This window comes from Hemicordylus capensis, chromosome 5 (assembly GCF_027244095.1).
Source record: "Hemicordylus capensis ecotype Gifberg chromosome 5, rHemCap1.1.pri, whole genome shotgun sequence".
In the NCBI taxonomy this organism is placed as follows: domain Eukaryota; kingdom Metazoa; phylum Chordata; class Lepidosauria; order Squamata; family Cordylidae; genus Hemicordylus; species Hemicordylus capensis.
The window spans coordinates 48,676,267-48,698,521 of record NC_069661.1 but is presented as its reverse complement, the minus strand read 5'-3'; the positions used below and the strand labels follow the sequence as shown (position 1 = coordinate 48,698,521).

At 41.2% G+C, this 22,255-nt stretch overlaps 1 long non-coding RNA gene across 3 annotated transcripts in view; it reads left to right on the top strand.

The window, feature by feature from the left end:
• LOC128328014 (uncharacterized) overlaps positions 1 to 21,736 on the top strand; it is a 60,494-nt gene extending 38,758 nt beyond the window's left edge. For 2 of the 3 annotated variants that reach the window (XR_008308948.1, XR_008308949.1), the window contains 6 exons: positions 218 to 276; positions 3,414 to 3,472; positions 11,164 to 11,251; positions 14,968 to 15,078; positions 18,388 to 18,537; positions 21,475 to 21,736. This is a non-coding gene — a long non-coding RNA (uncharacterized LOC128328014). The remainder of the gene's footprint in view (positions 1 to 217; positions 277 to 3,413; positions 3,473 to 11,163; positions 11,252 to 14,967; positions 15,079 to 18,387; positions 18,538 to 21,474) is intronic. The other variant, XR_008308950.1, reaches the window with a different exon arrangement.
• Positions 21,737 to 22,255: the final 519 nt, after the last annotated feature.

Below are 22,255 nucleotides of genomic sequence, written 5' to 3'. Positions count from 1 at the left end.
TGAAATCAAATAGCATTTGGTATCAGATGCAGATATTAAAGACTTGGCAGATACATTAATGCTCAGAGGATATTATTCAGCATCAAATTTCACAAAGGAGAATGTTGTGTTGTTTCATCTCTGGTGGAATGTAAGGTGTAACCCTCTTTGTTTTAAGCTTTCCAATCTTCTTCTTCCCACAGCAGTCACATCCTGCTAAATATTTGTGTTTCTTCAGTTCTCCACAGATTGCTACAGCTATGGAACAATTACAGAGAAACTTCTAAACATCAGGTGGTGAGTGACTTGTGAATGGTTTGGGCTTTTTGTGTGTGTCAAGAATTATAATCCCTGCTGAAGAAAAGTAGCATTTTGAAGTTTGTAAACTGCACCAGCATTTTATTGATTTGCAGCTTTCTGCTGTTTTTGAAGTATATGTCTGGCAATATGACTCAAACCGCCTACTCTGTGGAGAGAAGTTTCCTCTGTAGGGTTAGCACATCACATGTAGCAAATTTGCATCTCTGGGTTGCTTCAGTTGAGGTTTCACAAATAAGCCCAAGTCTCTTGTGAAAGCAACGATGACAACTGCAATAGTAATTTAAATACTCATATTAAAATTTCAGCTGCTCCATGTGGTTCACAAAAGGCATACCACTTTTTTAATGGGTGCATGTGCATCTCAGTGTTTATCCCACAACAGGGTTGAGCTTCTGTGTGCATTTCAAGCAAATGCTTGCAAAAGCTAGAGCCTTCACTAGTGATTAGTTTAATTATAATCAAAAGGCGAAAAGGGACATGAACAGCATTGTTGCTTGACTTCTCAGTCACACTACTTTCACCCTGAAAAAAGTGGCTTCAGACCACCTTTTCAGGGTTAAGACTATTTACATGTTATGTTTAACACTCATATGATGAGTGTACAGTGTACAGATGAGTGTACAGATCTGTACACAGGTCCAGTCATTCACATGTTATGCTGAACGCAGGTACAGAAGTACACTTCCTCTCTGTATCATGCATTTGAAGGGCCTGTATTCAGATTCAATTTTAAAATGAAAACAGGTACTTTCATTCACACTAACACATGTATGAGTGTACAGACATCTCTACACTTGTACAGCATAATGTCTGGATCAGTTTAGAGTCTTCCAGTGATTAGGTAGCCAGGCTGTGTAGGCACCTCGTCATTCCATTTTAAGTCTGAAAAGGTGGGAAATTCCCATGCATCATGTTCTCAGAAGATAGATCCAGGCCCACACGCCAGGGTAAAAGAATGCTCTGGCAGGCCCTCAAACACTGCCTGTGCCATCACTGCCTTTCCCTCCAGCAGAAAAGTGAAGTTCTTGGTTTCTGGGAAAAGTAGCAGCCATGGCAGGCAGATTTAAACCAAGCACAGACCTGCTACCAAGCCTGTCCGAATTACTTTGAAAGCAAGGCCCATGCTCAGTTCAAATGGGGCGTTTGATATTCTGAGGCTTCCTCTTTGAATCTTGATAACCTCTCTAGTTGCTTGTAATCATCCCTGTAACCTATGATGAAGAGCTGTATGCAATCTGACAAGCTACTGAACTTCTCTTGCTGGATAATTAGGATGTCTTTTTGTATGAAACACTCCCAGTCTTGGAAGAAATAGATCCTATGCAGAAAACCCACTCCATAGCTTTGATATATTCAGCCCTTAACAGCTTGGCCTCAATATCTCCTCTAGTTGGTGAAATTTGCAATTACTGTTTTGGAACAGATATTGCCAATTCTCTGTCATGTCTCTGGCTCAGAAAGTCAAATGAGATTCTGCACATATGTGGTCAGTATTCAGGCTGCTGCGTAAGCACATATGCTCAAGTTATTTAATGTTCTGCACATGTGACTGTTGAATGCTGATCACACATGTAGTTGAATGCTGATCACACATGTGCAGTTCTTCAATGGTACAGTCTGACTTTCATGTCCAGTTCAGATGTAACACAGAAACATGGGTACAATGGACCCATGGTTCCGAGACTCCTCTTCCCCCACTCTCCTGTCTAGACAACAGGAACATAGGAACATAGGAAGCTGCCATATACTGAGTCAGACCATTGGTCTATCTAGCTCAGTATTGTCTTCACAGACTGGCAGTGGCTTCTCCAAGGTTGCAGGCAGGAATCTCTCTCAGCCCTATCTTGAAGATTCCAGGGAGGGAACTTGGAATCCTCTGCTCTTCCCAGAGTGGCTCCATCCCCTGAGGGGAATATTTTACAGTGCTCACATGTAGTCTCCCATTCATATGCAACCCTTTTGTTCCTGAATGTTTTGTTTTGAGTGGTAGCTGAATACTACTTCTCCCAGATATTTTGTTTTGAGTGGTGGTTGATATTTTGTTTTGAGTATACTACATTTCCTAGGGGCCAGTATGATAAGGTCCATGTATGCAGCATCTTTTGTGCATGCACCAATATTAGGATCTAGAAGACAACTCTTGGGGAAAGGTGAGCTTTTTTCAGAAAGTTTTGAGAGAGAGTTGATTTTAAATCACATCAAGGGAAATTTCCCATCACTAATCTCTTCCATTGTCGATATCATGATCTTTAAGATCAGCCATCTTAACAAGATGGAATAACAGCACCACCTTCACAACTCTGAGCATCAGCTTTGGCAGTGAATGTGCAGACAGATGTTTCTGATCACTCTTGCCCCAGAATGCTCTTCTATTAAGGCCCACCATGTCTGAGGATTTTGATAGCATTATAATTATTTTTCAACTAGCTTAGTGGCAGGAATAAAGTCGCTTTGAGTAGGGTTGTAAAAATTTGCTTATATCTGCTTTTAATGAACATTTGATATATAAGTTAAAATTACTGTGGTCAGTCCCAAGCCTGTGGAATGGCATATGCTACAAATCTCAACATAAACAAGATACTTGTGTAGGTTAGATCTGTGAATGGTCAAGCACAACTTCACAGTGTCCAATACCATAAATATTTGTCCAGTATTGGAGGGTTCCAGAAATCACATACTCCTGTGATCAGGTTAAAAGCGATTAAAATCCAGTTCCTTTCTTTCAGAGAGGCTGATACTTTTCACACTTCTCAATCCCATGTATTCACAACTTCCCCGACTGAAAGCTCTGCACGATTCCAATGCACACATAGGTGTGGGGTGGAGGGACTGAAGCTGCTTTATTCTTTTTTCTAAGAAAGAGCACCCAGGACTACTGTAGTTATCCAAGAGGTGTTTTAATAACACAGATGTCTGATTACTGCTGTGTCATGAGAACTGCTTCCTTGTGGTCTACTCCTACCGACACCACTCTAGTAACATCTGTATGGAGGAGCCATGTGAGGAGGGCAAATGATGTGGTCCTTCCTTTTCTAACTTCACCCTCCCTGGGGACTAGATACATTCATATATGAAGGGACCATGCCATTCACCCACGTTGTTCCTTCATATAGGTATTGCTGGAGATACATGGAAATGGTCCATGGGGAAGAAGCATTTACGGTGTCATAAGGTAAGGATTAAGCCTTATTCAGACATTACATGTTTTTGTGTGAATGACTGCACCTGTGTTCATGTTAAAAGTGAATCTGAGTACAGGCCCTTCAAATACATGATACAGATAGGAAGTGTACTGCTGCACCTGTGTTCACATGTGAATGACTGTACCTGCATACACTGTACACTTGTATGGGTGTTGAACGTCTATCTATCTATCTATCTATCTATCTATCTATCTATCTATCTATCTATCTACCAACATATTTCTATACCACCTGATATAGACATTTCTAGGTGGAAAATGGGCAAATTTATATAACATGTAAATGGGGCTTATGTCCCTTTTGTAGCCAGTACACAACACTTACTGCCTCTGAGCTTCAGGCTTAGTCGTTCGTACGTTTTAGGCCAGTTATCCTAAGGTCTTCAACGTGAACCATTTACCTGGCTGAACTGCAGTCTCATTTGTCCCACATCCAGTCACGCAGGATCATTTTAGACATGGCCATTACTGCTCACTCCAAACTGTATTCCAGCCCAGACTTGTTGCTTTGGTACCACAAATTACTGTTTAGTAATTGATACCCAGCTTAGGTCCAGGTTACATGGGAGAGCACCTTTTTCTGAAGGATCCCCATTGCTCATTATGATCACCAAGAGAGGAGTAGCTGTCCCTAGCTTGTGGGATGTGCTTCCTCTGGGAATAAAAGGTTTATCATTCCTGGTGGCTTTCAAGAGAGCTGTAAAGACCTACTTTTTCAGCTTGGCTTTTAATCATATTTAAGTGGTTTTAATGCTTTTTAATGATTTCTTGTTAATATTTTAAACAGTTTAAAAACAACAACTGTGAACTGCCCTGAGCCATTTTTAGATACACGGTATAGAAATTTCATATATATATATATATATATATATATATATATATATACATGCATATCTCATCACTCTATATATATATGCATGCTTGGGCCTCACTGACTGACTGACATGAAACTCCCTGATGAATTGATTGATTAAGTGCCATCAAGTCGGTATCAATTCTTAGCAACCACATGGATAATTCTCTCCAGGATGATCTGTCTTCAACTTGGCCTTTGAAATCTCTCAGTGGTGCATTCATTGCTATCATAATTGGGTCCATCCACCTTGCTGCTGGTTGTCCTCTTCTTCTCTTTCCTTCAACTTTCCCCAGCATTATGGACTTCTCACGGGAGCTGGGCTTTCACATAATGTGTCCGAAGTATGATCATTTGAGCCTGGCCAGACCAAACCAAAAAATACAGAAATATGCCATTTTTGCAGGTAGCTTCCAGATCTTGCCCAGACTACCAACACCCCCACCCCCCACAAACACCAGAAATTCATTACTTTCCCAGAAAATCTGGGGAAAGCATGGGGAATGAGCCCTCATAGAGCTAGAAAAAAGACTAGAGTCACAGTGAGATAAGACCTTAAGAAGCTTGCAAACTGTAAGCCCTCATTGACTGATATAAAACTCCTAGACCAAACCACAAAAGATAGAAACATGCCATTTTCACAGGTAGGTGTCAGGCCTTGCCCAAAGTATGAAAAATAATAATAATAAAACCCAAATTAATTAATGTCCTGGGAAATGTGGAAAAACTCTTCCACTGGACAGCATGGGTCATGAGACCTCATAGAGCTAAGAAAAGACAAGAGTCACAGCAACATAAGACATTAATATGTACCCAGAATGTTGTACCCAGAATGTTGGGGGCAATATGCTAAATCATTGTAAACTGCTTAGAGAGCTCCGGCTATAGAGCGGTATATAAATGTAAGTGCTAGTGCTAGTGCTAATATGCTTATAAACTGCAAACTGTTTTATGTGTGTGTGTGTATTTGTATGTATGTATTGTTGATTAATTAAACAGAAACATAATGGGCTTTTGGCTTCCTCCTTCTTCAGTTGCTCTGTTGTTATAGGCAAAATACAGTGGCTGCAGTAACAGTTGTAAGAAAGCATTGTACATTGGGTTGTTTGTGAGCATCTTGTACTACAGATGTGCAGAACTTTCCGAGCTCAGAATGTTCCGACTTTTCAGGCCATTTGTTCAGAAAATTGTTCAGGTCATTTTGAGTGTTCAGAGCTAAAAACAGAATGCCCTTCAGATTAAGGGCCTGTTGCAAGCTCAGAATGGAACAGCTCTGTTCTGAGTCAGAATGTTCTGAGCGTTCCGAGCACCATCTTTGCGGGCTGTTTTTCTCTTGCTTCCTGTTTTTGGCACTGACTTCGGATTGGCTTGTGGACTCCTTGCTTCTTGGTTGGCTCAAAACACTCAAAATGTTCTGAGCTCATTCTGTTGGAACAACGCAAATCCCATTCCATGCACTTCCCTACATGAATGGAGATGTTTGGATCCTAGAGAATGCAAGTAGCTTTAGTTGATGGGCAGATTATTTTTATACCCGCAAACAGAATTTTATACAAATAATATTTGGATCCCAGAAGAATGCTGTTAATCAAATTTATTGTTGATTAACTAAACAGAAATATAGTATTTGTAAGAAAACAACATCCCTTGATACACACACACACACACACACACACACACACACATACTGGGCTTTCTATACTGGGATATACACACACGCACACACAGCTACCTACCTACCTACCTACCTACCTACCTACTGGACTGTATTGTTCCTTCATTTCCCTTTTTTAACCTTAAAAAGGGTTAGTTCCCCATGTCTTTTGTATGCATTGCTATCCCCTTAATGAAGTCAGTTATTTTTAGCCATTCAATAAAATACCCAACTAAACCAGCTGCAAAACATACTGTCAAGCTGCCAGATTCTTTGTTTAGAAAAGTTTTTATCTCCATTTTTAAAAGTAGGAGCCAACAGTCAGATATAGGTTAATATGGTTCTGTAAAAGTATGTTGTTGGGAAGATAGGTAGAAAGATATAGGGGGGAGGTGTGTGTGTATGTGTGTGTGGTGGGGGACAACCTTGAGCCCTTTTTCACATGTTAAATTCTACCCAAATGAAAGTCTAAACAAGGCCTATGCAGTAGTATAAAATACACTCTGTATTATATATCATTTATAAAGTGTGTCTCACCAGGCCCCTTCTCATAAAAATGGCTAGCCTTTACTCTTCAATGATGCTTTCTTTGATAATGTGTCCCTGCCTCCTCACATTGAATCCAAGATGAAGTACCATTATACCAAATCTCTACATATGTATATGCATTTTACACTGACTGCAGAGCTCCCCATTTCTAGCAGTGCTAGTGACAGGGAGTAAGATGTGAAGCATATATTTTTATTTCAATCCCCTTTTGTGCTGACACCAGCTACAACTGGTATTTGGATCAGTGGCTAGAATTAATTGGCTAGAAGTACACCTTGACTCTGATCCAAACAATTGCAAGTTTAGTTCTAAAGAGGGGGGGGGGGGAGCCAATCCAAATAATCAGCTGCCTGGCAGAAAGAGGGAGAGCAGGGCACTAAATCCAGCCCGCATTCCTGCTCCCAAATTGCAGGTCAGTAGCATTTTGGCTTTCCCCCCAAGGGTATTACATGCATGTTGCCCTAACTAGGGAATTTTGTTCACAGCAGCCATTTGTATTTTAGGATGTGTATGCTGCTAAGTTTAGAATCCATTACATTATGAATATTTGTTCATCAGTGATTCATACAGTGACAGCTTTTCCTATCTGAACAGATTTCATTAAGAATGGCTGAACCACCTGGATAGATCTGTGCCTATATAAAACTGAAGCTCTATACAAACTTAGTCAAGTCTTCATACCCCTTGTACTCTATAACAAGAGAGAGTGGATAACGTTAACTGAGGGTAAGCTGGAGAACATAGCACTCTAAGGGCACCTTCAGACGTAACATGGAACTGTGGGTCCAATGGACCCATGATTGTGCTCCCTCATCCCCTGCTTTCCTGTCTGAATTTGGACAAAATGGAGAGCTCCCTCTCTGCAGTCTCACAGCAGAACTGGCTGTGTGGGCTTCCTTCTTTTATAAAGGACAGCCTGTACAGCCAAGAGCAGCCAAAGCAAGGGAGGAGCTTCCTTCCTCAACTCCAGTTGGAAAACAGGCAGACTGTGGTGCCAGAGTTTGGATGTAATGCTGGCACCATGGAACTGGAGGTCCAGGCAGCGGACTTCACTACAAACTGAAGGTACAAATCTCTGTCCGGGGAGGGAAACTGCGGATCTATTTTTTGCTGAAACTGCAGTTGCGTGCATTCAGATGTCCAGTTTCTGAAACCGTAGGTCTCTTCACCTCCGGTTTTGTGTTATGTGCGAATGCAGCCAATATCTCTATGGAAATGGAATCTCTGAATGTCTGAATATGTAGGATTGTTTTTCTTGTCATAAGGCTTAAATGAAGACTTTTCAGTATAAAGTCTGGCTAATACTTTTTTTCAATAGAAGAAAGGCAAGGCTGCTTAATAAGGAGAACACTACATCTTCAGGAAACAACACAGAAGTGTTGTAGGCAAGCACATGTAAAAAAATAAATGAAGAAGCATGTAAATATGTGCACAAAAGGACTTCAGATGCCAGGGTTTGGGTTACAATTTGAATGTAATGTAACAAATCACACACTGGTGCAAGTTATATCATGTTGTGCAATTATTGGCTGGCAGGAAACCAGATTAGCTGAACTGTTGCTAAACACATGAAACATTATAGAAACAGATTTTTTGAGGAGTTTAGGGGTTATAAGTCTGAAAATGATCTTAAATCACTTATTTCCTGTGTTTCTCACTCTAAAGTCAACATGATTCCATCAGACTTGTCAAGGTACAGCAGGTATGTTTGATTAAAAGGCTACTTTGAGATCCTGTTATATTCTTTAGGATGGTGATAGCTGGACAAAACAAAGGAGTTACATAAGCGCCAATTAACTGGTCAAAGAGGCACCTTGTAAATTGGTGACTCCCTTAGATTTATTAGGAGGAAAGCAACTGTCCCAATTCAGCCCAAGCAAAGTGTTTTTTCGAGTGTCTGTTCCTGGTGTCTCCCTTGTGTTCCTTTTTAGATTGCATGCCGTTTGGTGACAGGCAACCACCTTATTCCTTTTTTAAAAACCACTCATAAACACAAAAGTAAGGAAAGAGTGAGTTTTAAGTTGAACTGAAACATGGATTGTGAAGTCATACTTCCTATGACTGTTAGATAGGGTGTGGGTTTTCCTGCTTCCCACCAGGTCTAAAAGTTATTTTTGGCTTGCTGTGGTGGGAGAGGTAAAATAGCTTCCAAGGCCCTTTGGCTAACTGAATATTGCTTAGCCAGGTGTCTGAAATGTATGAATCGGCGGGGCAGGTTCCTTCCCAAAATTGATGCCCTGATTTTTCCCCCATTGAGTTGGATCCTGAACAAGGTCTGCTGCTTAATAAAGACTCCATTGAAAGGATATTAATAAATTGACCTCTGCATCCACTTGTTACTAGTATTCAGGGACATATTAACTGCACCTAAAATATTGCTTAGGAAAGACCTATGAAATTTATTTGTCTTCAATGACCTCTTGAGGAAAAGGGCTCTTTAAAGCACTGAGTGGTGGTTAGGGTTTTTTTAAAATCCAATTTATCTTTTATTAGGTTCTCTGCTAGGAACTCTGCAGTACTTTATTTTGGCCCTCACTACAAACTCATAAATTATTTTCAATGACATACTTGATGCTGTAATGCCTCCCAGAAGGTCAGAGCATAGAAGATATGAAGACAAAGGCAACTGATAAAGTAGTGCAATGATTACTTGCCTGTCCTTTCTGTGATCAACTTCTTTCCTTGCCCTAATATTTCCTCCAGACTTCAGGTCTTAGTTCAGTTATTTTAGCTCATAGGACTGCTTTCTCACATACAGACTTGCCTAGGTATCAAGACCTTTGTTGAAGGTCCTTCCCTGAATGCCCCTGCCCCCAGAAATTAGGTGAGTGGCAACTGAAGAGAGGACCATGCTGATGGTGGTGGTTCATTTTTGGAATGCTCTTCCTAGAGGAGACTGCTTGGCACCTTTCTTGCTAAATTTTAGGTGTCAGCTAAAGACTTTCTTATTTTCCTCAGCTCTTGAATGAGCAGTAATTCTGATCCTATTCTTTGTGACTTTGGAAACACATTAATCAATATGATGAACACTTCTAAGAACATAACAACAGCTCTGTGGGATCAGGCCCAAGGCCTGTCTAGTCCAGCATCCTGTTTCCCACAGTGGCCCACTAGATCCCTCTGAGAAGGTCACAGGCAAGAAGTTAGGGCATGCCCTCTCTCCTGCTGTTGCTCCCCTGCAACTGGTATTGAGAGGCATCTTGCTTCTGAGGCAGAGGTGGCCTACAGTCATCAGACTAATAACCTAGTTTTCCCTTAGAACTTGAGGCGCTGCTGCTGTGGTACCAGAAGCAGTGGTACTTGAGACCTAGAAGTAGTGGTACTGCTATAGAGAACTGGCAATAGCGCTACCAGCATTACCATATATATTCCCATTGTAGCCAATGGGGAAAAGTCCAGTAAGGCTGATACCACTGGTTGTCTACAGAGGTGCTACTGCTTCCAGTTCACCTGCAACCAATGGTACCAGCATTTCTGGACTTTTCCTCTTTCACTACAATGGGAATAAATATGATAATGCTGGTAGCACTATTGATAACATATAGAAGAAAAGGCCTTGCTGAAGGAGAACCAGCATGGCTTCTGCAAGGGCAAGTCTTGCCTCACTAAGAGAGTATCCTTTGAGAGTATCAACAGGCATGTGGATAAAGTATTGTCCGTATTGTCTTTGATGTTGTTTAACATCTATATGAAACCGCTGGGAGAGATCATCAGGAGATTTGGTGCAAATCTTTTTCTCCATGTCAACATCATCAGGAGAAGGCATAACCTCCTTAAATGCCTGCCTAGAGGCAGTGATGGGCTGGATGAGTGGTAACAAGCTGAGGCTGAATCCAGATAAGATGGAGGTACTTGTTGTGTGGGGTCAGAACTCGGGAGATTATTTTTATCTGCCAGTTCTGGATGGGGTCACACTTCCCCAGAAGGTGTATGCAGTCTGGGGGTGCTTGTACTGGACACAAAGCTCTCCCTGGTGTCCCAGGTTGAGGCAGTGGCCAGAGGTGCCTTTTATCAGCTTCAGCTGATATGCCAGCTGCATCAGTTTCTTGAGATAGATGACCTCAGAACAGTAGTACATCTGCTGGTCACCTCCAGACTTGACTACTGCAATGTGCTCTATGTGAGGCTGCCTTTGTATGTAGACCAGAAACTGCAGTTGGTCCAGAATGCAGCAGCCAGGTTGGTTTCTGGATCATCTCGGAGAGACCTTATCACTCCTATCTTAAAAGATCTACACTGGTTGCCAATAGGTTTCCGGGCAAAATACAAGGTCTTGGTTATAACATAACCAAGGACTATAAAGTCCTAAAACAGCTTGGGCCCTGGGTATTTATGAGTACGTCTTCTTCGCTATGAATCACATTGCCCATTGAGATCATCTGGAGAGGTTTGTCTACAGTTGCCACCGGCTCGTTTGGCTACTTAAATCCAAACTAATTCTGCAATCCTGTGTGCACTTTCTTGTGGGTAAGCTCCACTGAACACAGTGGGCCTTATTTCCAAACAGATATGCATAGGCTTGTGTAACATATCTTTCACATCAATCTTCCCTACAGGACTGTGTATGTATAGAACTTGCTTAACAGATTGCATTTGTTCATCCAGCACATTCATTTCCTCCTGTTTTTATGCCACCCTCCTAATATGGCAGCAACACTGCTGAGGACAGAAGGAGAGAATTTGTCAGCATAGGGTAAGGCATATTAACATAGCCAAATTCAATCCAAATGTGTGTGTGTGTGTTTTAAGAGCTGGACTGATATAATCACTATCATGTTTTACTGAAAAAAATGCAGAATATTGTTATTCTTAGAGATTTCTGGGCATCCTGCACACATGATGCAATTGCATTTACAAGTCTGGTAGAAACTTTGTTTAGCTGAATCTGTCAAAGCCAGGGCAAGAATCTGGATTGCGTTAGCACAACAGAACTTGGTTGTGGTGCAGTGTACTGGATGAATGCAGTGAGTGCATCTAAGGTATTTAATAGTCAGCATGCAAAGAGTTTAATTCAGTAATTAAAAAAGCCTTCAGTTAAAGATGAGAGTTAAGATGCTTTATATTTTCACTCGTGCTCTAAAAGGAACGGAAATTGCAAGTTAAGATGCCCATCTTAACTTCCGCTCCAAATAAGCTGTAAAGACTTTGTACAGTCTGGTATATGATAATGGCCTTAGAAATGAGGTTCCATGCAACCACACTTTGTCTTGGTCTTTCAGTTGGACACTGGGCTAGGGAGGGATGTATCTAGGCAGGCATTTAACAGGTGCAGCTTCCTTAATCACTTCCTAGAGCTATCCTTGATTGATTTCTGCCTGATGCCTCTTTGATCAAGGCAAAGTGGGGTGCATGGAGCCTAATTTCTAAAGCCATCATGGTATACCAAACTGTGCAAAATATATTACAGAATATATGGTGTGGAAATTAAGATGGGTACCTTAACTTGCAATTTCCATTCCTTTTAGAGCATGACTAAAAATGAAAAGCATCTTAAATCTCATCTTAAACTGAACAATTTTGGATTCCTGAATTTCTAGGCATTTTAAAAAGGGAAATCTGATCAGACGCTATAGGGTTTACCCATGCTGGTTATGTGGAGTCTTCCCATACTTAGGCAGTATACCTCTGATGCAAAACCTATGTGTTCAAAGGCAGTCTTCCACCACCTTATATGCCACTGCAAGGCTCTGGTCATCTTGCTTCCACCTTGCATTCCCTGGTAAGTACAATTGCCACCTCATTGCTGCCATATGTACCTTCACAAGTCCATTCATCATCCTGTCCCCACTGCCTCATATAGCTGGTAAGGACCACACCAATCGCACTCTGCAGTTCTGCAATCCTAATGAATCTGTAGCATCTCCCTGGTGCTGCTTTCACTGTGGCCATCTCTGGTGCAGTTCAATACATGGATATATTGTACCAACAAACAGATGCACATTGTATGCAAAGTGGAGATGTTTTTAAAATTTTTTTTTATTTTTTTGTGAAAATTGTCCTCTATTTCCACTTTTTTTTATTATGGATGTTGACTTTTTTGATCATATGGACCTGGCAACCCTAATGAACTTGAGGGAATGCAAGGAGGTGGCAATGGGTTGTGGAAGAGAACTTAAGCTAGGATGAATGCTTATAAAGAAGCACAAGCTGATGTTGAACTCCAAAAACTTTCTAACACCTTTAACTAAGATAAAGTCACACTCCTCACCCCCAAAATTAAAAAGTTAAATGAAATTAGTTGATTCAATAAAAGTGGCAGTGTGATCCCACATCATGATTATTCAGCAGTGAATAATGACACAACAACAAGCAGGTAATTTGTGTTCACTTTGAATTTCTACTTCATTTTTTTCCTTAAAACACACCCACTCACACAAAAGGTCTCATGATTTCACTGACTGGCAAGGCACTCACATGACAGTGATGTTCAACCCACGGATAGCCACTTCACCCAACTCAGTTGTGATCATTAAAAATAACATATGCTTTAATTACCATGTCCAAAACAGATTCTCTTCCCAGAAATTTCCCATAAACCTCACAGTTCTCCTGCTTGATTTAATTTCCTTCAGGCTGGTGTTAGCAGCAAAATAATGGTAGCCCTTAAGCCAATCTGACTGAAATAGTAGGCCTTAACCTTCTGAACTGCACCTTTTTACCATACAGGTGAAACTCGAAAAATTAGAATATCGTGCAAAAGTTCATTAATTTCAGTAATGCAAATTAAAAGGTGAAACTGATATATGAGATAGACGCATTACATGCAAAGCGAGATAAGTCAAGCCTTAATTTGTTATAATTGTGATGATCATGGCGTACAGCTCATGAGAACCCCAAATCCACAATCCCAGAAAATTAGAATATTACATGAAACCAATAAAACAAGGATTGTAAATAGAACAATATCGGACCTCTGAAAAGTATAAGCATGCATATGTATTCAGTACTTGGTTTGGGCCCCTTTTGCAGCAATTACTGCCTCAATGCGGCGTGGCATGGATGCTATCAGCCTGTGGCACTGCTGAGGTGTTATGGAAGACCAGGATGCTTCAATAGCGGCCTTCAGCTCTTCTGCATTGTTTGGTCTCATGTCTCTCATCCTTCTCTTGGCAATGCCCCATAGATTCTCTATGGGGTTCAGGTCAGGCGAGTTTGCTGGCCAATCAAGCACAGTAATCCCATGGTCATTGAACCAGGTTCTGGTACTTTTGGCAGTGTGGGCAGGTGCCAAGTCCTGCTGGAAAATGAAGTCAGCATCCCCATACATCCCGTCTGCGGAAGGAAGCATGAAGTGCTCCAAAATCTCCTGATAGACGGCTGCGTTGACCCTGGACTTAATGAAGCACAGTGGACCAACACCAGCAGATGACATGGCTCCCCAAATCAACACAGACTGTGGAAACTTCACACTGGACTTCAAGCATCTTGCATTGTGTGCCTCTCCATTCTTCCTCCAGACTCTGGGTCCTTGGTTTCCAAATGAGATGCAAAAGTTGCTCTCATCAGAAAAGAGGACTTTGGACCACTGAGCAACAGACCAGTTCTTTTTTCCTTGAGCCCAGGTAAGACGCTTCTGACGTTGTTTGTTGTTCAGGAGCGGCTTGACAAGAGGAATATGACATTTGAAGCCCATGTCCAGGATCTGTCTGTGTGTGGTGGCTCTTGATGCACTAACTCCAGCCTCAGTCCACTCCTTGTGAAAGTCCCCAACACTTTTGAATGGCCTTTTTCTGACAATCCTCTCCAGGCTACGGTCATCCCTGCTGCTTGTGCACCTTTTTCTTCCACACTTTTCCCTTCCACATAACTTTCTATTAATGTGCTTTGATACAGCACTTTGGGAACATCCAACTTCTTTTGCAATTACCTTTTGAGGCTTTCCCTCCTTATGGAGGGTGTCAATGATGGTTTTCTGCACAACTGTCAAGTCAGCAGTCTTTCCCATGATTGTGATTCCTAATGAACCAGACTGAGAGACCATTTCAAGGCTCAGGAACCCTTTGCAGGTGTTATGGATTGATTAGCTGATTGGAGTGGGACACCTGGAGCCTAGACTGTTGAACCTTTTCACAATATTCTAATTTTCTGGGATTGCGGATTTGGGGTTCTCATGAGCTGTACGCCATGATCATCACAATTATAACAAATTAAGGCTTGACTTATCTCGCTTTGCATGTAATGCGTCTATCTCATATATCAGTTTCACCTTTTAATTTGCATTACTGAAATTAATGAACTTTTGCACGATATTCTAATTTTTCGAGTTTCACCTGTATATAGTGATTCATACTCTGCTTTATGAGCCCCCTAGAGAACAAAAGCCACCCCAGTTCTTGAAACCCCAACTCTTTTAAGGGATGGAAACCTATATGAACCCTTATATCTTCTTTTTTCCCTTCCTTCACTCAGGAAACACAGGCCTTGAACAGAAGCTCTCTCTCCACCTTTCCAGGCTGCAGTTGAGCTCTGAGGAGCTGATATGAACTCATCTGGCCTTGGCTCTTCTTTTATAAAGTTGTGGTATGTTTTAATGATACTTATTTGTGTCTATCTCTTTTCCTTCTGTCTAGAAAGTGGTATATTTTCTTGTACACAGGTGACATAGCCTCTGAGCATAGATGGAGTAGATGTAGATGATGAGAGCGTGAAAGGAATTATTAAGGAGGATAAGTAGATTGCAGAGAATCTGAATGAGTTATTGGCATCTTTCTTCATAGTGGAGAATATTGACCATATACCCACTACAGAACTGAGCTTCTCAGGTTTGGAGGCTGAAGAACTGGGCCAGTTTGAGGTGACAGGAGAGAATGTTCTAATTGTCTTTAAAAAAACTGAAAATTAACACATCGCCGGGACCAGATGGCATCCCCCAAGAGTACTGAAGGAATTCAAATGTGAAATTGCTGATCTCCTAGCAAAAATTTGTAACTTGTCCCTACAACCAGGCTCTATACCAGAGAATGGAAAATAGTGAATGTAACTCCAATTTTCAAAGAGATCCAGGGGACATATGGGAAATTACAGGCCAGTTAGCTTAACTTCTGTGCCGGGTAAATTGATGGAAAGTTTACTTAAGGACAAAATTGTTAAATATAAAGAAGAACAGGCCTTGCTGAAGGTGAACCAGCATGGCTTCTGCAAGGACAAGTCTTGCCTCACTAACCTTCTGGAGTCCTTTGAGAGAGTCAACAGGCATGTGGATAAAGGTGATCCTGTTGACATAGTATATTTGAACGTGCAAAAAACTTTTGACAAAGTTCCCTTCACCAAAGGCTCTTCAATAAACTTAGTAATCATGGGTTAAGGGGACAGGTTCATGTGTGGATTGGTAACTGGTTGAAGGACAGGAAACATTGGGTAGGAATAAATTGACAGTTTTCACATTGGAGGGAAGTATAAATAAACTGCTTTGTTAACTTTTGCTGAAAAGCATTATATATTTGTATTTGTATTTGTATCTTAGTATGAGGTGGGGCTGATGGAGCAGAAGGTCTCTTAAATATTCTTGGCTCTATATATCTATTTATCTATCTATCAATGATAAATCTAAAGCTGCTTGGGCCTCACTCACTGCCATGAAATTCCAAGACCAAACCACAGTCCGAACCACTGGTAGGTTCCAGACCTCATCTACTCTACAAAAAACAAAAAACAAAACAGCCCCCTGCCCTGGAAAAATCTGTTAATTTCCCAGAAAATGTGGGAAAGCTTCCGATTGGGAATGCATCAGAAATTATGCTTTCTGACAAATTTTGGAAGTTTTCACAGGTACCTTTAGAGACAGAAAGTCTGGACTTTTACAGAATGGTGAAGAAACAAACAAGCTATATTGTTTTAGTTCACTGCATTTTAATCTGTGCTGGATTTCCACAAAACTCATTTAAGAAATTGGAAAAGCCTGGAAAATGTACTATATATCTTTGTTCATCTACTAGAATTTGTATTTTAAAGGGTTCTTGGCAGCAACACTATTACATCCTCATAACGATGATCTCCAATTGGCAATTGACAGAGGAAGTGTGACTCTTTTGGTCCTCTTGGATCTCTTGGCAGCTTTCAATACTATTGACCATAGTATCCTTCTGGAACGTCTGAGGGTGTTGGGGTGGGAGGCACTGTTTTACGGTGGTTCCGCTCCTACCTCTCGGACAGATTCCAGATGGTGTTGACTGGAGATTGTTGCTCTTCAAAATTGGAGCTTAAGTATGGTGTCCCTCAAGGTTCCATACTTTCTCCAATGCTTTTTAACATCTACATGAAACCGCTGGGAGAGATCATCAGGGGATTTGGAGCTGGGTGTTACCAGTATGCTGATGACACCCAGATCTACTTCTCCATGTCAGCTTCTTCAGGAGAAGGCATATCCTCCCTAAATGCCTGCCTGGAAGCAGTAATGGGCTGGATGAGGGAGAATAAACTGAAGCTAAATCCAGATAAGATGGAGGTACTTATTGTGAGAGGTCAGAACTCTAGAAACGATTTTGATCTACCTGTTCTGGATGGGGTCACACTTCCCCAAAAGGAACAGGTCCGTAGTCTGGGAGTACTCCTGGATCCACACCTCTCCTTGGTTTCTCAGGTTGAGGCAGTAGCCGGGGGTGCTTTCTATCAGCTTTGGCTGATACGCCAGCTGCGCCCGTTTCTCAAGAGCAATGACCTCAAAACAGTGGTACATTTGTTGGTAACCTCCAGACTGGACTTCTGTAATGTGCTCTACGTGGGGCTGCCTTTGTATGTAGTCTGGAAACTTCTGTTGGTTCAGAATGCAGCAGCCAGGTTGGTCTCTGGGTCATCTCGGAGAGACCACATTACTCTTCTTTTGATGGAACTACACTGGCTGCCAATGGGTTTCCGGGCAAAATACAAAGTGCTAGTTATAACTTATAAAGTCCTAAACAGCTTAGGTCCTGAGTATTTAAGAGAGCGTCTTCTTCGTTATAAGCCCCGCCGCCCTTTGAGGTCATCTGAGGAGGTCCTTCTCCAGTTGCCTCCAACTCGTTTGGTGGCTACACAGAGACAGGCCTTCTCGGTTGCTGCCCCGAGATTGTGGAATGCACTCCCTGCTGGGATTGCCTCCCCATTTCTGGCCATTAAAAAAAAAACTTCTGAAAACACATCTCTTCAACCAAGCTTTCTCAGCTTTTTAAAACTTGTTTTTAAATTGTTCAGATTATTTAATTGCTGTTTTATCATGTTTTTAATTGTTAATCATTGTTTTATGCTGTTTTATAATTTTTGTTTTAATTAATTGATTTTAATGTTGTTTTAATGTAAACCACCCTGAGCCTTTTGGAAGGGCGGTATAAAAGTTTTAATAAAAAATAATAAATAAATAAATAACAAAGCAGGTCTTCTAGTCATCAACTAATGAGTGAAGGGAGCATGCATGCTCTTTTTGTGGTACAGGAGGAACGCTTGCAAACTGTAAACCCTGGTGTGTGTGTGTGTGTGTGCGCGCATTTTGATCTGAATTCTTTACTCCAATACTTGCAATCCATAAGAACTTGTATCTAGCAATGTTCATACATACATACACACACACACAACATGAGTCATTTTAAAACTAAAATAAACCATCATTTTACATGCCTGTAAAAATTTGGATTTCACAGATTTGCATTTGCAAATGACAAATTTGTGTTTGTCATTTGGCTTCAAACAGAAATAGAGTTTTCAATTTATAAAATAATTTAGAGGATTACATTCATTTGTATCTTCCACAGTAATTAGTTATGAAGATAATTTGTGTGCTAATTTATGCTTACTGTTAAAATTCATTTCAATTTCACTTGCATCTTGAAAACATGGTTTGTTTGTTTTTAAATTTAGACAAAACACCTCATAAACTCTTACTAAGTTCTTGGAAAATCTAGCAGCTGACATTTAGCACAGGCTAACCCAGGCGGTTCTGAACTACCTGCAGTGCTGCGGGCATCTGTTATCTCCCCACTGTCATGGATGGATCACCATCTGGTTAAGGTAAGACTTGCAGCCACAGCCCACTTCTGTAGGGGTGAAGGACCCATTAGGTTGGTCCACCTGAGAAGGTTATTGGATCCAATAGGATTCCACGAAGCCTTGGAAGGGTTTCAAGTAGGGATGTGTGAAACTTTTCGGATACAAAACGTTTTGTACCCAAAACAGCCTGTTTTGGGTGTTTTGTAGACAAAACAAAACACCTATTTTCCAGATCCAAAAGTTTTGTATACAAAACAAAACGTCCCTGTAGAGCTAGCTTGAAACTAGGGGTGTACATTTTGGAATTTTCTTGTTTCGATTTGTATCCGAATCGAAACACCCCTGTTTTGTATTGTAGCCGAATTTTCAGAATCCAAATTGATTTGGATTTTTTAAAAGGGTACCATGGCAAAAAGAGTGGGTGGTGCTGGTAGTGTCCAATGGGTGGAAGCTACCACCCAAATTTCAAAGGAATTAGGCAAAGGGCTGATTTTTTTGTGAATTTTGTAAAAATGTTTTGTTGTTTCAGACCTCCATTTTGTGGTGATCTCTGAGTCAGTCTCCATTTTGTGTTTGACATCTCTTTGAATTTCCCACCCTTCCAGCCTTCTGATTGGTGACCTAAATCATGTGCTGACCTGCTGACAATTCCCTCCTTGTTCCCCATTGGCTCTTTTGCTTCTTCCCACTCTTTACTGACCCCACATTGGCCAGGGGAAGGGTTGCTAACCCATGGGGTGCTGGGTTCTGTTGTTTCTGTGATGTTCTGAGTGTAGATTCTCTGGTAGCATATGAGAGTGGATTCTTGTTTTTCACTGAATATCTCATATACTACCAGAAAATCTACAATGAACACCTCAGAAACACAAAACCCAGTACCCCAAGGGCTTGTGGGTATGGAGGTGGTTGGCACCCTATGTGCACTACACAGCCCCTCGCTCTGGGAAACCCCATTGCTCCCCAAGTGGAATTATGGGGCTGCTGAAATCTCCATTATTCCCTATGGGAGAAATCTTAAAAGACACGTAAACTTCAACAATTCACAAAAGATCAGCCCTTTGCCCAATGGAGAGGAGAACTGGTCTTGTGGTTGAGCATGACTTGTCTCCATAGCTAAGCAGGATCTGCCCTGGTTGCATATGAATGGGAGACTTGATGTGTGAGCACTGCAAGATATTCCCCTCAGGGGATGAAGCCGCTCTGGGAAGAGCAGAAGGTTTCAAGTTCCCTCCCTGGCATTATCTCCAAGATAGGGCTGAGAGAGATTCCTGCCTGCAACCTTGGAGAAGCCGCTGCCAGTCTGTGAAGACAATACTGAGCTAGATAGACCAATGGCCTGACTCAATATATGGCAGTTTCCTATGTTCCTAATTCTTTTGAGATAATTCTGGAAGTTTCCTTGCCCCCTTTGGGCACTACCACCCACCACACTCCACTCTGGGTCATCCCTTTCCCCTTGATTTGAAGCGATACATTTGCTGGAATCCCCATTATTCCCTATGGAAAAATTCTTAAAGATGTGTAAACTTACAAAATTCACAAAAAAATCAGCCCTTTGCCTAATTCCTTTGAAATTTGGGTGGTAGCTTCCACCCATTGGACACTACCAGCACCACCCACTCTTTTTGCCATGGTACCCTTTAAAAAAATCCAAATCAATTTGGATTCTGAAAATTCAGCTACAAAACAAAACAGGGGTGTTTCGATTCGGATACAAATCGAAACAAGAAAATTCCAAAATGTACACCCCTAGTTTCAAGCTGGCTCTACTAGTGATTCTTTCGATGCTCTGGTGCAAATATGGAATAATGAACTTACTAGAGTGGTAGACACAATCGCTCCTAAGCATCCTCTCCGACCTGCTTTAAAGTCAGCCTCATGGTATTCGGATGAACTGTGGGAGTTGAATTGGTGAGGTAGATGAGTAGAGCGCAAGTGGAGGAAGACTCGGTGTGAATCCAATAGATTGCAACACAGAGCTCATTTGAGGATCTATGCTTTGGCAGTGCGGACGGCAAAGAAGCAGTTCTTCTCTGCCCACATTGCTTCTGCAAATTCACGTCCAGCTGAGTTGTCTAGGGTTGTGAGGGGCAGGGTACAAATCTTTTACATACATACATACATACATACCCCAAATTGCAACCCTATGCATCTTAACTCAGAAGGAAATCCCACTGGCTAACATACTGACTGGGAAAATGCACCCACACTGCAGAGAAATTTCTTAGCCCTACAGTGTGTGACATGCAAGGTGGGAGGATGGGATTTTTGATTAATGCTGCTCCTTCTGGGAATTCCCTGCACTATCTGCAAGTTCCCTGTGCTACCTGAAAACATGTCCCTGAGGGTCATACAGCCCTCAGGGAATATTTTCAAAGAGTGCAGGGCACTTCTGAGGGAAACAGATTAGTGAAATCTCCAGCATGGGTGTGTCTTCCCAGTGCACTGGCATCGGATTAGTCAGGATGTCAGCCACTACAACCAATGAGACTTATTCCCTACTATGTGTTCGAGACTGCAACTGAATGTATGATCAGGGTACTTTTATGTATGATCAGAGCACTTTGTGCGTTACTTGAGCATAGTGCAGTGCTTGAATTATGGAGAGAGGGAGGGGGCAGTAATGAAACCCACAAGGCTTACCCTTTCTCTCTCTCCCAGTTTTTAACCAGCTCATGCCTATACTTTCTTTGAAAAATAGTAGCTAAGAGATTGAAACAAAAGATAATGGACCTGGATACCCCTGTAATTAAAATACAGTATAAACAGATAACACAAATAGGTCTCTACTATAGGTCTCAACTATACCCAAGGAGCGAAGAATCTACATTTCTAAAAGAAAAATAATGAATTGTTTTGACATTTTAAAAATTATTATTATTATGTTATGTTTTTCTACTGTTTATATCCATGAATTGTCTGCCAAAAGTATGTAAATTTCTCTTCTTTCCCTCTCAGAATATCAGACTTCAATATGACACATGACAAAGGAGTGTGAGCAACTGGAATACATCTCAAAATAAAAGCTGCAAAGAAAAATATGCCCACCAAAATAAACGGATTACCTTTATTGCTACTGAGGTCACTCTTTGGAGTGTGTTGTTCATCCATTTGCTGAAACCAAGCAATATTTATTCAGCTTAGTATTTGCTCCTGCCCTTATGGATCTTATTAGCAAAGTCTGAAGATTATATCCACTAGATGGCAGTAATAGACAGGAAAGCCCTCTCACTCTTGACTGTACCTCCTTTGTGTCTCTCAAAACCTCAGCAATGTCCGTGGATTGGTGCTTAAGCCGAAATGATAGATTTTAAATTGAAACCATTGTAGTAGTTTTTTCTTGTCTTTATTTGTTTTGACTAGCATACGAACACATTCCTATAGGAAAAACTCATCATCCAGCGATGACTTGTTACCAGTTTAAAGTGGGTTTTCTTTTTTTGCCAGGGGCGGGGAATATTTATACAGTGAATCCCAGAAAACTTTACTATTGCATGAATAGTAACTAAATAACTAAATAGGGAACTAAATAGGGAACTAAATAGGGAACTAATAGGGAACTAAATAACTCCAGTCTATTGTTTCTGATCTGAGCCTGATCCCGCTGAAACCATACAACACACACATACATACTGAATCTGATACCTAGTGAGTTGGCATTGTAGTCAGACCTGAAATTAAGGATTTCTTTATGAAATATGAGACACTGAGGCACTTCACACAATATGTGTTAAGTGCC